The following is a 12843-nucleotide window of genomic DNA, read 5'->3' as shown; positions in this document are numbered from 1 at the left end:
CCCGTACTCTATTTTTTTTTTCCCTTTCTTTCTTTCCATCTGATTCACTGCGCTCTCTCTCTCTCTCTCTCTCTCTCTCTCTCTCTCTCTCTCTCTCTCTCACACACACAACAATTGCCACTTTTTTTTTATCGAGGAAAGCTTGACCGAACACCACCACTAATAATGAATTTAAAGTAGTAATAGTTAGGAGTGGTGGTGATGGCGGTGATAGTGGTGGTGGCGGTGGCAGTACTGTTGCAAGTGAATAAGGCAATAGTAATAAGTAAATTTTTACTACTACTACTACTACTACTACTACTACTACTACTACTACTACTACTGTGGCTCAAGCACTCCTTACTGTACGTGTTGGAGCGTAGAATCAATAGAGCATCGATTTGGGACTACCATGGTGGAGTGGAAATGAGATCACAGGAGCGTAGTGTGTGTGTGCGTGTGTGTAGAATGAGTTATTTTTGCCCCTCAGCATTTATTTCTGTCCTCTGGCACACCCTGTGAATCATTGAAGTCCATTTAAATTTTACTCCTCCTCCTCCTCCTCCTACTGCTCCTCATCATGTTCTCTTTCTAATTTTCTTTATATTAACTTTTTTTCTTTCGTTCTCCGGCGTACATGCAATTTATTCAGGTACACACACGCGCGCGCGCGCGCCCTGTAGCTCAGTGGTTAGAGCGCTGGCTTCACAAGCCAGAGGACCGGGGTTCGATTCCCCGGCCGGGTGGAGATATTTGGGTGTGTCTCCTTTCACGTGTAGCCCCTGTTCACCTAGCAGTGAGTAGGTACGGGATGTAAATCGAGGAGTTGTGACCTTGTTGTCCCGGTGTGTGGTGTGTGCCTGGTCTCAGGCCTATCCGAAGATCGGAAATAATGAGCTCTGAGCTCGTTCCGTAGGGTAACATCTGGCTGTCTCGTCAGAGACTGCAGCAGATCAAACACACACACACACACACACACACACACACACACACACACACACAATCTCGTTGGCGTTTCATTTAATTGATAATGTCTTGGTGAGGTGTAGGGAAATATTGGAGAAGATAAAGATTTAGTGAGAAGATAGTGAAGAGCAAGTGAAGGAGACACGATGATGTAATAAAGGAGAGAGAGAGAGAGAGAGAGAGAGAGAGAGAGAGAGAGAGAGAGAGAGAGAGAGAGACTACCTTTTCCTTCATCTTTCTTCACCTTTACCACCACAACCACTACCACCACCTTCCCTCTCCCCAGCCCTTTCGTTTCTCCTCGGGCATGCTGTGAACCTGTGCTCTTTGGGAGTAGAGTAAACTTTGAGGTGGTTAGGGGAGGCAGGGAGGGAGAGATGCCGTGTCTTCACAACCTAGTCACTTTCTTCTCTGCCACCCTGCCTCTCTCCTCTGGCCTCCCCCGCATCTTCCCCACCTCCCACCAGCCATGCAGGCGCCACTTGCTAAAAAGTACTCCAGGCGAGGCACCGCTGAGAACAAGATGACATTTGTAGAAGTTTGAATGTCTGTTGTTGTTATTGTTGTTTTTCTTCTTTTTCTTACTTTTTGTGTGAATAGTAATGTAAGTTTTATAGATTTTCACATAGATAAACGAGGATCCCTGTGTGTGTGTGTGTGTGTGTGTGTGTGTGTGTGTGTGTGTGTGTGTGTGTGTGTGTTATCAGAATCGTTCAAGGCGCTTATGATAATGACGAATGACACACACACACACACACACACACACACACACACACACACACACACACACACACACACACACACCTGTAATGTTCTCCCTCCCCATCCACCCACCTACTGAGACCAGTTTTTCGAGAACAATAATAAAAAATATGAGAAAGTAAAAGTTAAAAGCTGCAAATGAGAGAGAGAGAGAGAGAGAGAGATCTTAGTGTATCAGAACATTAGAAGCTTTATCTTATCAGTATTGGCCGTGTTTACGAACCAGCCACTATAGATACACAAACATGCGTACGTTCGGTGGCGATCTGACCTTAGAGTTTGTATGCGTGTTTACCGCTGACCTAAGTGAGTGAGTGAGTTAGTGAGTAAGCTGCGTATCATCTCCCTCATTGGTGTCTTGGCCTCACCGTGACCTCGTGACCCTGTGCAGAGGAGTGGGAGGGGGCAGAGATGTGCCAACAGTCTCTACACCTCACCCTTCACCTGCTTCCCCACACACACGTCTTTCAACCTGTCGTGCCGTCTCTCCTATCTCTCCACCCCTCACCACGTTAGCCATTGTCTGGAATTTATTTACTTTCCTCAACATTACTTTGTGTTCCTGTGTTCCTTTTATTCTTGTAAGCGTTGGCATATGTTTACCACCGACCGCTTGGTTAGTTAGTCCTCGTATTTGCATGGACAAGGGAGTATATGTTAATTAGCCACTGAGGCACTTTTATTATTCGTGCAAGGATCGGTATTGTGTGTACTGGCCACTTAATTATTATTCTTATACGTCCAAGGATGGATAGAGTACGTGTGTTGGCCACTTAGTTCATTTGGCTTTCACTTGATACGTTGATCTTTGGAAATGTTAGGCGTAAAGACTTGTACACTCTTAAATGTTCTTTCATCACGACTGCTTTTAAAGGCCACAGACATGATTAGTTGCATTTTATGTTGTGTTTTTCCATGTTGTTGGTGCAGAAGCCTTGGTGAACTGTCACTGGAGTCACGTAAACATCCTTGAGAACACCAGTAACTACCACCACCGCGAGTTGAATATTATAGATAAGATGACGAAATGTACGGGAATACAAGCCAGTGTCATCAGAATACTTCCAGTAGAGCACAAAGAAAGGAAGTAACAAGAAGTATAGGAAAATATATTCAAACAAGATGTTAAACCAATATTCTCTCTCTCTCTCTCTCTCTCTCTCTCTCTCTCTCTCTCTCTCTCTCTCTCTCTCTCTCTCTCTCTCTCTCTCTCTCTTGATCCATTTACAAAAGATAGCTTGTCATTCGTGAAATAAAAACATTGGGGTCTTTTTCCTCCCTGTTCCTCATTTGCCGTGAAGTGTTCGCGCAATAATAAGTGTGTATATCAGTGCATTAACGCGATAGTGTGCAGCAATAAAAAAGATACAGCGCTCTAATTATCAGAAGTGCGCTTAAGTGTAAGGTATGAAGGCTTGACATTATATAATATGCATACCCTGTCGTGTCATTATTCTCTCTCTCTCTCTCTCTCTCTCTCTCTCTCTCTCTCTCTCTCTCTCTCTCTCTAAGATAACTATCGTTTTAAAGCCACATATGTTCGCTAGTGTGTTCTTGACGGGTAAATCCAGTAATGTAACGCTTCCCTCTCCCCCTCCCTCCCTCTCCTCTCACTGATACTGCCTGACATCCACGCCTCGCCTCCCACTCACTGACCTCCTCCTCCTCCTCCCTTGACCAACTTTTCCCCACCACCTCTCCCTCCCGCCCTCCATCCATCCATCCATCCCCTCCGTCATCCTTGTTTCCCCACTTCACTGTTCACCTGCCTGCCCTTCACCGCAAGCACCCTTCCCCTCTCTCTCTCTCTCTCTCTCTCTCTCTCTCTCTCTCTCTCTCTCTCTCTCTCTCTCTCTCTCTCTCTCTCTCTCTCTCTCTCTCTCTGGCAACTTTTATTGAAAATTTTTAAGTGTGTTCTGTTCTGTAGTCTTTATAGTCGTTTCCCTCCCTCCTCCTCCTCCTCCTCCTCCTCCTCCTCCTCCTCCTCCTCAGTAAGAAACATCGCATTACCTCCTAGGCAGTAAGAAACATCGCATTACCATATAAGCACATAACAGTAACTTTAGATTATACTTTCTTTTGCTTTTATATAATAATTCTCTCTCTCTCTCTCTCTCTCTCTCTCTCTCTCTCTCTCTCTCTCTCTCTCTCTCTCTCTCTCTCTCTCTCTCTCTCTCTCTCTCTCTCTCTCAAGTATTGTAGTAAAGAATCGTGAAGGACTGTTGCTGTTTGAAATGCCATGTAATCTGTTGTCATCCTCCTCTTCCTTCCCTCCTCTTCATTTTTCTTCTCTCTCAGTGCCTCACTTTTACGTCTTTCCTTTTTCTCTCTTTGTACATTGTTCCTCCCAGCGATGTCAATATGTGTTGTTACTGTATTATTATTATTGTTATTACTATTGCCATTACTTATTATTATTATTATTATGGTCTTCCCTACCGACACTGTTTTTAATTAACTGTTCCATCTCTTTGATTGCAGGTGAAGGTGAGTGTGTGTGTGTGCCGTGTGTGTTTTCCCTTGGTGACCTGCCCGGGCGGGTGGAGGTAAGTGTGTGTGTGTGTTTTTCTGGGAAACTGGGAGGTCAATTTTCTCTCTCTCTCTCTCTCTCTCTCTCTCTCTCTCTCTCTCTCTCTCTCTCTCTCTCTCTCTCTCTCTCTCTCTCTCTCTCTCTACGTTTATATTCATTAATCTGTTTACCTAGCAACCTTTGTATATATAACATTCCACGCTTTCTTCCTGAGAGAGAGAGAGAGAGAGAGAGAGAGAGAGTGGGTGGGTGGGTAGGCAGGCAGGCAGGCAGGTAAAGTGTCAGAATCTTAGTGTGCCCGCCTGCTTCCCTGCTTGCCTGGTGCTGGGTTCCGTCACGAGCAGAGCAGGAAGTGTGTGGAGGACAACGTGGGGCGGAGGAATGAAGGGAGGAGCGAGGAGTGAAGGCTGACAGGCAACTCCTCCTCCTCTCCTCCTCCTCCTCCTCCTCCTGCCTTCACACCCACCAGGGCAGGCAAGTCCGGGCCGGTTGCTGCAGTCATGGCCACCGGAGGACACGGGAGCTGGGGAGGAGCCGTGAGTAGGAAGAGGAAGATGGTGAGGGAGGGAGAGAGGAAGGGAAATAGAGAGGGGTGAGAGCAGCGTGGTGAGGTGAGGAAAGACCGATTTTTTGAAGAGTAGTGATGGGATTAGAAAGATGGTGATAGAGGAAAGAGGAAGGGAGAGAACCTTGAATGAAGATGATGGGGTGAAAAGTGAAGGCAGGTTTTGGGAGAACAGTGGGTGAAGATACTGACAGAGGAGAAAGGAAAGGGAATAGGGAGATGGGGCAGTCGGAATAGCAAAAATGAGGTATGGTGATGGTAATGGTGAAAGGAAAAGGAGGGGAAAAAAAAGACAGGATAGGTGAGAAAAAGGAAGATGGTGAGGAAAGGAAGGAGAAGGGAAAGGGGAATAAGAGTAGAAGTAGCGAGGGTGAGGAAAAGATGATGGTGAGATGATAACGGAGAGGAGAAAAAGAAGGGAAAAAAGATGCGATTAGTAAAAAAGAACAGTTACGAGGAAGAGGAAGGAGAAGTTGAAGGTGGTGAAAGAAGGAAGAGGAAGAAAGTAAGAGGTTGTTAGGAGCTATTATTAATATTATTATTATTATTATTATTATTATTATTATTATTATTATCGTTATCATCATCATCAATAATTCACCAACTTTCACTACGTATTCACTACGTATATATTTATATATATATATATATATATATATATATATATATATATATATATATATATATATATATATATTTTTTTTTTCTGATCATTGAGTTATTTTTAGTATCAGAAGATTTTATTTATATTTCACATTCCTCCTCCTCTGTCGGCCTTGGGGTTCCGTTAAGCGTGTGAGGGAAATACTGTACCATTATTTTTCTGCCGGAGTGATGGGTGTTGGGGGAGAGGAGGGGGTGTGTTGTGTGGGCGATACGGGGGAGGGGTAGGGATATGATGATGGCTTCGTGGCACCGGCAGTGACTCATGCCCGACAGGAAGTATATACCGAAGTCTCTCTCTCTCTCTCTCTCTCTCTCTCTCTCTCTCTCTCTCTCTCTCTCTCTCTCTCTCTCTCTCTCTCTCTCTCTCTCTCTCTCTCTCTCTCTCTCTCTCCCCCCAGTTGTGTATTAGCATTATTGTGTCGAAATGTTGTTGTTTGTTTTAATTTGGTGTTGTGTTTTCGTGTTTTATTTCTTTCTTTATTTATTTACTTGCTTATTTACTTATTTATTTCCATTTTATTTGATTTCTGGATGGTATTACTGTATTTTGATGCTCGTAATACCAGTCACAAGAGAGAGAGAGAGAGAGAGAGTTTTTAAATATAGATATAGTATTTAATTCTTTTGGTGCAGAACGTTTTACTTTTCCACGACAAACTCATTTCCTTGGCGTCCTCCATTGTAAGTTCAGAGGAAATTGTGTTAGAGTGTTGGAACTTTAATGAAAAACGTGCGCGTGTACTTGGAATTTACTGTGTGTGTGTGTGTGTGTGTGTGTGTGTGTGTGTGTGTGTGTGTTAAGGTGTCAGTGTGTATAATAATTTAGTATGGGGGGGCTTTCTTAGCTTTCTGGTGGTGTTAGTGTTGTTCCCCTCGTTGTGGTGGTTGCAGGTGGTTGGTGAATACTGTACTGTGCCGCTGGGTGTTGGGTGGAGGTGGATGGGTGTGGGGTGGGGGAAGAGGGAGAGGGTGCGAGTAGAGAGTGGATTACCTTGGTCACTCGTGGTTAAGGTAGTGACTGTGATGATGGCTCCCGTGTGAAGGATAACGGTATACACACACACACACACACACACACACACACACACACACACACACACACACACACACACACACACACACACACACACACACACACACACACACCTGCTCGTAAGGGGTAAGACAAAAAGAAACTGTTATAAATAATATTTGCATCGAACATAACACAGTTCCCTGATGATCCTTGTGTATCTTTACTCTCTTCATTTCTTATTTTACCTTCATCCTCACTTTTTTTCTTTTCATGCCACTCATCCTCTTTATCTTATAGCACTGTATTCTATTCAAGTGTCAATCTTCCCCCTCATCTTCATTTTCCTCTCATCCTCACTTTTCTTCAAATTATAATCCTCCTCCTCCTCCTCCTCCTCCTCCTCCTCCTCCTCCTCCTCCTCCTCCTCCTCCTCCTTGCCGTCCTCACTTTTATCAGCCCTTCCCTTATACAGAGCCTAAGTAGATCACCAAAGACAACTCGACTAACCTATTTACGCGCATAGCAGATCTTGTAAACTTAATATCACGTGAGCACTTCTTTATGTATATTGTTTATCCAACCCACTTGTGTGAAGCCTTCGGACCTTGCTTTGCCACTAATTGATCGTCTACTGAGGGAGTGCACGGCTTATCAATTCAGTGTTTTCCTATTTAGCTTGTGTTTTCTGAATCATATTAACAGTAAGACATATTTATTTTTTATTCTCTCTCTCTCTCTCTCTCTCTCTCTCTCTCTCTCTCTCTCTCTCTCTCTCTCTCTCTCTCTCTCTCTCTCTCTCTCTCTCTCTCTCTCTCTCATATCCAAACATTTTACTGTCCAGAAATTTTTTTTTTTTTTTTTTTTTTTTTATCCGTTCTGTATTGTTGCTGCTTGTAAGGGTTCTATTCGTTGCTTTAGTTGCTGGGAGTTGTTATATGTTATTAAATGACTATTTGATACGATGCTGATGGGATTTTTTTTTTTTTTTTTTTTTTTTTTCATTGTTAAAAATAATAATAATAGGACATTTTTATATATATACTTTACATTGAGAGTTAACGAAAAATGTAACGTGCACGGAAATTTTTTTACTTTCTTTGTTCTCTCTTTCCGGTCACTGGTGTTTCGAAATTATACTGTTAACTTATTATTATTATTATTATTATTATCATCATCATCATCATCATCATCATCATCATCATCATCATTTTATTATTTTCAACTACTACTACTACTACTACTACTACTACTACTACTACTACTACTACTACTACTACTACTATGAACATCATCTCAGTATTATAACTATGGGGTGCACCATAACCCAGTAGGAAGGGAGTAGGAAGGAGTGTAGAGTAGTCGGAGGGAAGGAAGCGAGGAGGGCCAGTGTGAGAGACAGGAAGAGTGGCGGGGGCGCCCTCCTCTGCCCGCGCCCTCTTGACGGTAAATTCGCGGGTGAAGGAGAAAATAGCAAGGCGAGAAAGGAAACAAGGAATCTCAAAGGCTCACTAACCTCTAATTTCCCTCTTTCCCCTTCCTGAGTGTTCCCTCATGTCTCCTCTCCCCTCCCAGGTCCTCCCTTTCCCTCGTCTTCTCCTCCCTTCCCCTTTCCTTCCCCACCCCCAAACCTCGTTATCTCTTCAGTTAGTTGACTCGAGACATTAAAGGAAACTATTTTACCGTGTGTGTGTGTGTGTGTGTGTGTGTACACGTAAGAATAGCGGACAGTTTTCCGTAATGGCGAATAGACGCAATAGATGAGGAAGGGCGATGCTTTCTTCCTCCTCAGTCTCGCCCTCCGTTCCTCCCTCCCTCCCCTTCCTTTCTCTTCCCCCATCCTACTCCTTCCCCCAAATGCAGCGTGTGAGCGGAGACAGTGAACTTGCAGGCAGCGGCACGGCGGGGGCGTTGACCCCTAGCGTGCATCGTGTAACTTGTTGCTGTGTTGCGTCGCAGCCACTGCCACTCTATGTACTCTCTGTACACAGCTGCCGGGCTCCAGGGGGTAGCTAGGCAGGAGAGAATGGCCTTGGTACACGTTGGGTGTGCGTGGATATGTAAGCCCGTAAGTCCACAACTATTTTCAAAGAACACAGATCATTGTCCAAGTTTTCACAAGTATTCTTCCTGTTAATACTATGGAATTGTGGTTGATCTGTCTCTAGAAACACATAAAAAAACGCCTTTAAAAACTAATTTAGCTTCAAATAACGCCTCATGAATGTAGTGGAGGTGCACCGTGCCGTTAAGTGCCCGTGGGAGATTACCTGTTGGCACCTTGGAGGATATGGAAGTGTGTATGGTAGGGAGGCGAGGGTGTGGTCGTGGCGGCGGTGACTCAAACTGCACATCGTCACCATATGCCAAGAGGGGGAGGAGCTTGGTTGGTATTTTTAGGGCCGAGCATGATAAGACAAGGCTAGGCTAGGCTGCACGGGAAATGTTGTGTTGTACTGTACATGCTTGGAGAGACAGACAGTAGTGAAAAGCACCGTATAGTGTCATATACGGACTGACTCTTACCAACACGAACAGAAGCATTGGTTGTACAGTACTTGTTTACACACACACACACACACACACACACACTCACACACACACACACACACTTGAAGCCAAAACATCTAAAACACTCGCACTTACAAGCTATGACAAATTAAAAAGTCAATAACTCCACACTTTAGGTACACACACACACACACACACACACACACACACACACACACACACACACACACACACACACACACACACACACACACACACACACACACACACACACACACCAAGTACTGTTATGTGTATGAGCGAGCGGGCCATCGTCGTGGGGGAGGTGCTGGAGGAAGTATAGGTAGCTGGGGGAGGAAGGTAGGTAGGTGAGTGACTTGGTGGCGGCGGCGATGGTGGTGGTGCTGGTGGGGTGACTGACCGACCTACTGGCATCGACTGTGTGTGTGTGTGTGTGTGTGTGTGTGTGTGTGTGTGTGTGTGTGTGTGTGTGTGTGTGTGTGTGTGTTTACTGCGCATCTGGTGCCGTGGTTCCTGCTGCTGCTGCTACTTTTCCTACCTGTGACTACTACCACTACTACTACTACTACTACTACTACTACTACTACTACTACTACTACTACTACTTTTTTTTTCCGCCAGCCCTTTTCTCGCTTTTGATTTTCATGGATTCTCGTGGTGGAACCGTAATGTCAGTGTTACTTTACTCGACTTTGATGCTGCTGCTGTCTGGAATTACTGTATTTTTTCTTCATCAACTAATAATCTTGTGTGGGCCGCCACGTCTCCTATCTACTTGTGTCCCACACAACCTTCAAGTCTCTCCTCACGTAAATTTCCTTCGTTCGATTTCCCGTTTCTTCATTTTCTCTTCTGGTTTATTTTCTTTTTCTCTTGATCCTGCACATGCTGGCTTTCCTCCCCTCCCAGTCACTCCTCATTTCATTCATTTTCTCCACTTCTCCTTTTATTTTCCTACTTTTTTTTCCCCCATACGTTCCTAAAATAACACGTCATTCTCCACGATTCCCTCTCCCTTAGGGCTCATCCATGCAGCCACGCCTCCCTCCATAACCTATCCTAGTATGAAATGCCATAAATGCTCACTCGGCCTTCCTCTTCCCCTCTCACTCCCACACTGCCGACACTCGCAAGGGATGGTGTAAAAAAAGTGAGTGCCGTGGCCCTGCCCATCGCTGAGTGCCTCGGCCATGGCCTTGACACTGTCCCCAACTCCTCCCCAACCTTCAGCCTCCTCCCCCTTTCCCCTCCTCTTCCTCTAACCATCACCACCGTCAGGTCAATAACACTTCTACCGCTGCCTCCTCCTCCCTCCTCATCTTCTTCCATCTCATCCCCCAATCTACATCCTCTTCCTCCTTCACTTGACACCAATCCAGGCATGTTTTCCTTCACACACACACACACACACACACACACACACACACACACACACACACACACACACACACACACACACAGTCTTCAGCAAATGATTGGTCCTCCTCGTGAGAGAAAACGCGAAAAGTGAATTTGAAAGTAACATTGTAGGGTTTTTAAGTATTTCTGAGTTTATTTAGGTTCGTGTGTGTGTGTGTGTGTGTGTGTGTGTGTGTGTGTGTGTGTGTGTGTGTGTGTGTGTGTGTAAGATCTGAAGGAAAGGAGAAGAATTGTGTTGAGATGAAGAGGTCAATGAACTCTTCCTCCTCCTCCTCCTCCTCCTCCTCCTCCTCCTCCTCCTCCTCCTCCTCCTCCTCCTCCTCCTCCTCCTCCTCCACCGCTCATGCTGCAGGGGAAGGGGGTTTCTGAACAGGTGTGGCAACCCCTCCCTCTCCTCCCCCTTCCCCTTATATGCTCCCTCTCCGCTCCACCTGGCACGCGCTGGACAGTTACCTGGGCGTCCACCCCGGTCCACGTGTCTCTGCCTGCCCCGTGGGTGCTGCAGGGGCGTGCTGAACAAGATGACGCTCATTAGGGCAGGCCGGGAACATGTAGGTGGCGAGCCGGGGAGACACCTGATAGGGAATATGGATAATGGAGTGTAACAGGTAGATAGCTAATTGATACATGGGTATGAGTGATGAGTACCTGGCTTGAGTAGAGGTGGTGGTGGTGGTGCAGGGTGTTGTGGACTGTCAGTGTAAAGTAATGGTAATGTTTTAGGAACTTAGGTACCATTAAAGTTTGGGTAAAGGAGGGTAGTGGTGGTGGTGGTGGTGGTTAATGGTTGGTGCCGCAGGATTTTATGAATTGCCAATATAAAGTGCTGGTAATACTGTGCATAGCTGTTATAAACGTTAAGTGGTGTCACCTGCTATACATGGTGAGTAGGTTTAGGGATTACTGAGGCGAGGGCTGCAGTGATACAGTTCTGGCGTCACAGGGTAATAACTATTCTATCTCTAGGAACAGCAGGACGGATTTGTGTAAGGCGATGCTCTTAATCGGTTTGTAATTCTTATCTTTAGTTGAATCCTCATTAGGTACTCTTGTTTGTTGTGTTCCGCTTCCCACTTCCCTGTAATGATCATGGAGAGAACAGGATGAGTCATTACTTATTACCCATGCCTGTCCCCGATTCCTCCTTGCAACACGTGCTTAAAACCCTTAAGGAAGACACCGTACTTACCTGCATTGACCCTCCCTCTTGTTCTAAAGTGTGAAGCGACAGGATTCGGCCCCTCCCTCCTTGCAAGTATGGGGCACCGAATGCTTGTCTCTTCTCTTCCTCCATGTCTCACACAGTCATTGCAGGAGTAGGAAAAGAATGTCATGAATCACTGTTTTTAATTGATGTTGCATCTATGTCATTGGAAGTGAATATAAACGCGGCTTGTCTTGACATGATAACTAGCATTGGACGAAGTGGGCAATTATATGTGGCCAAGTTTACATAGAACAAAAAGATTGATGATAACAATAACTAGTAATCAATAACAACAGTAACAAGATTAAACGGTTTTGTAGCAAAGTCTAGAGAAGAGGGAACAGGCAAGGGTTTAAACATTGCGTTATATCCAGTCAATATTTTAAAGTCAGTTCCATGTCATGTTCTGTAACGCTGCTGTGAACCATTGGCCTAGTGCTGGTGGTGTGGTGGCGGTGGCCTGTGAGCCTGTGAGCTTGTGAGTGAGCAAGCGCGGTGTTTGTTAGGAGTGTGCATACTGGCCAGTGCCCCCTTGATGCTGGCAGCTGTTTGATTTGTTATTCCACGCAGTACTAACCCATGGTGGTGTGTCGAGATCGGCCGGTACCGCCGCAGGGAAGGGCTTGCTACAGAAACAAAATACGTTGTGTGTGTGTGTGTGTGTGTGTGTGTGTGTGTGTGTGTGTGTGTGTGTGTGTGCCCGTTCGTCGGTCTTTATCTAGAAAGAATATCACTCGTTTTGCATTATTTACCTCCTGTTTGAAGCGTGCACGTGGCGGTGATGTGGTGGCGGTGGTGCTGGTGGGCCAATGACCCCATGTTGGAGGTGACTGCCCTGTTCGAAGCGGGAAGAGAGAGAGAGAGAGAGTGAGTTGAGGGAACTTTCTTGAGTAAAACTAACGTCGTGTCTATTACTTGCAGTCGTACGCACACACTTAGCCACACACTTGCGCATAAATCCGCACGCATTACACGTGTTGTGCAAGTCATTATGCCCCCGTCACTAACGTTCCTCCATGTACGTGTCTTCAGGCCGTGTACGTTTAGCTACCATGCACGTACGTAGATAAAGCCAAGTCATGAACGTTTGCATAAGTCCGGTACGTTTATCTTCATGAACAAGCACAATGCAGTACATATCGCTGAGTGTGGTACGTGTGGCGTGTACGTGTACGTGTGCGTGGTGGTATACAAGTATGTACGTA

The 12843-nt window shown here is 45.4% G+C and overlaps 1 protein-coding gene across 2 annotated transcripts in view; it reads left to right on the top strand.

Annotated features, from left to right (window-relative positions):
• LOC123516462 (SIN3-HDAC complex-associated factor-like) overlaps nucleotides 1-12843 on the top strand; it is a 92133-nt gene that overhangs the window by 28272 nt on the left and 51018 nt on the right. The window contains exon 2 of one of the 2 annotated variants that reach the window (XM_045275772.1): nucleotides 4189-4194. The exons of the other annotated variant lie outside the window; for it this stretch is intronic. The gene's annotated coding sequence lies outside the window, so the exon portion shown is untranslated. The remainder of the gene's footprint in view (nucleotides 1-4188; nucleotides 4195-12843) is intronic. 2 annotated transcript variants of the gene reach the window in all.

The sequence above is a fragment of the Portunus trituberculatus genome, chromosome 41, assembly GCF_017591435.1.
Source record: "Portunus trituberculatus isolate SZX2019 chromosome 41, ASM1759143v1, whole genome shotgun sequence".
Taxonomy (NCBI): domain Eukaryota; kingdom Metazoa; phylum Arthropoda; class Malacostraca; order Decapoda; family Portunidae; genus Portunus; species Portunus trituberculatus.
Note: the sequence above shows the minus strand (reverse complement) of the source record. Positions and strands in the feature narration are given on the sequence as shown.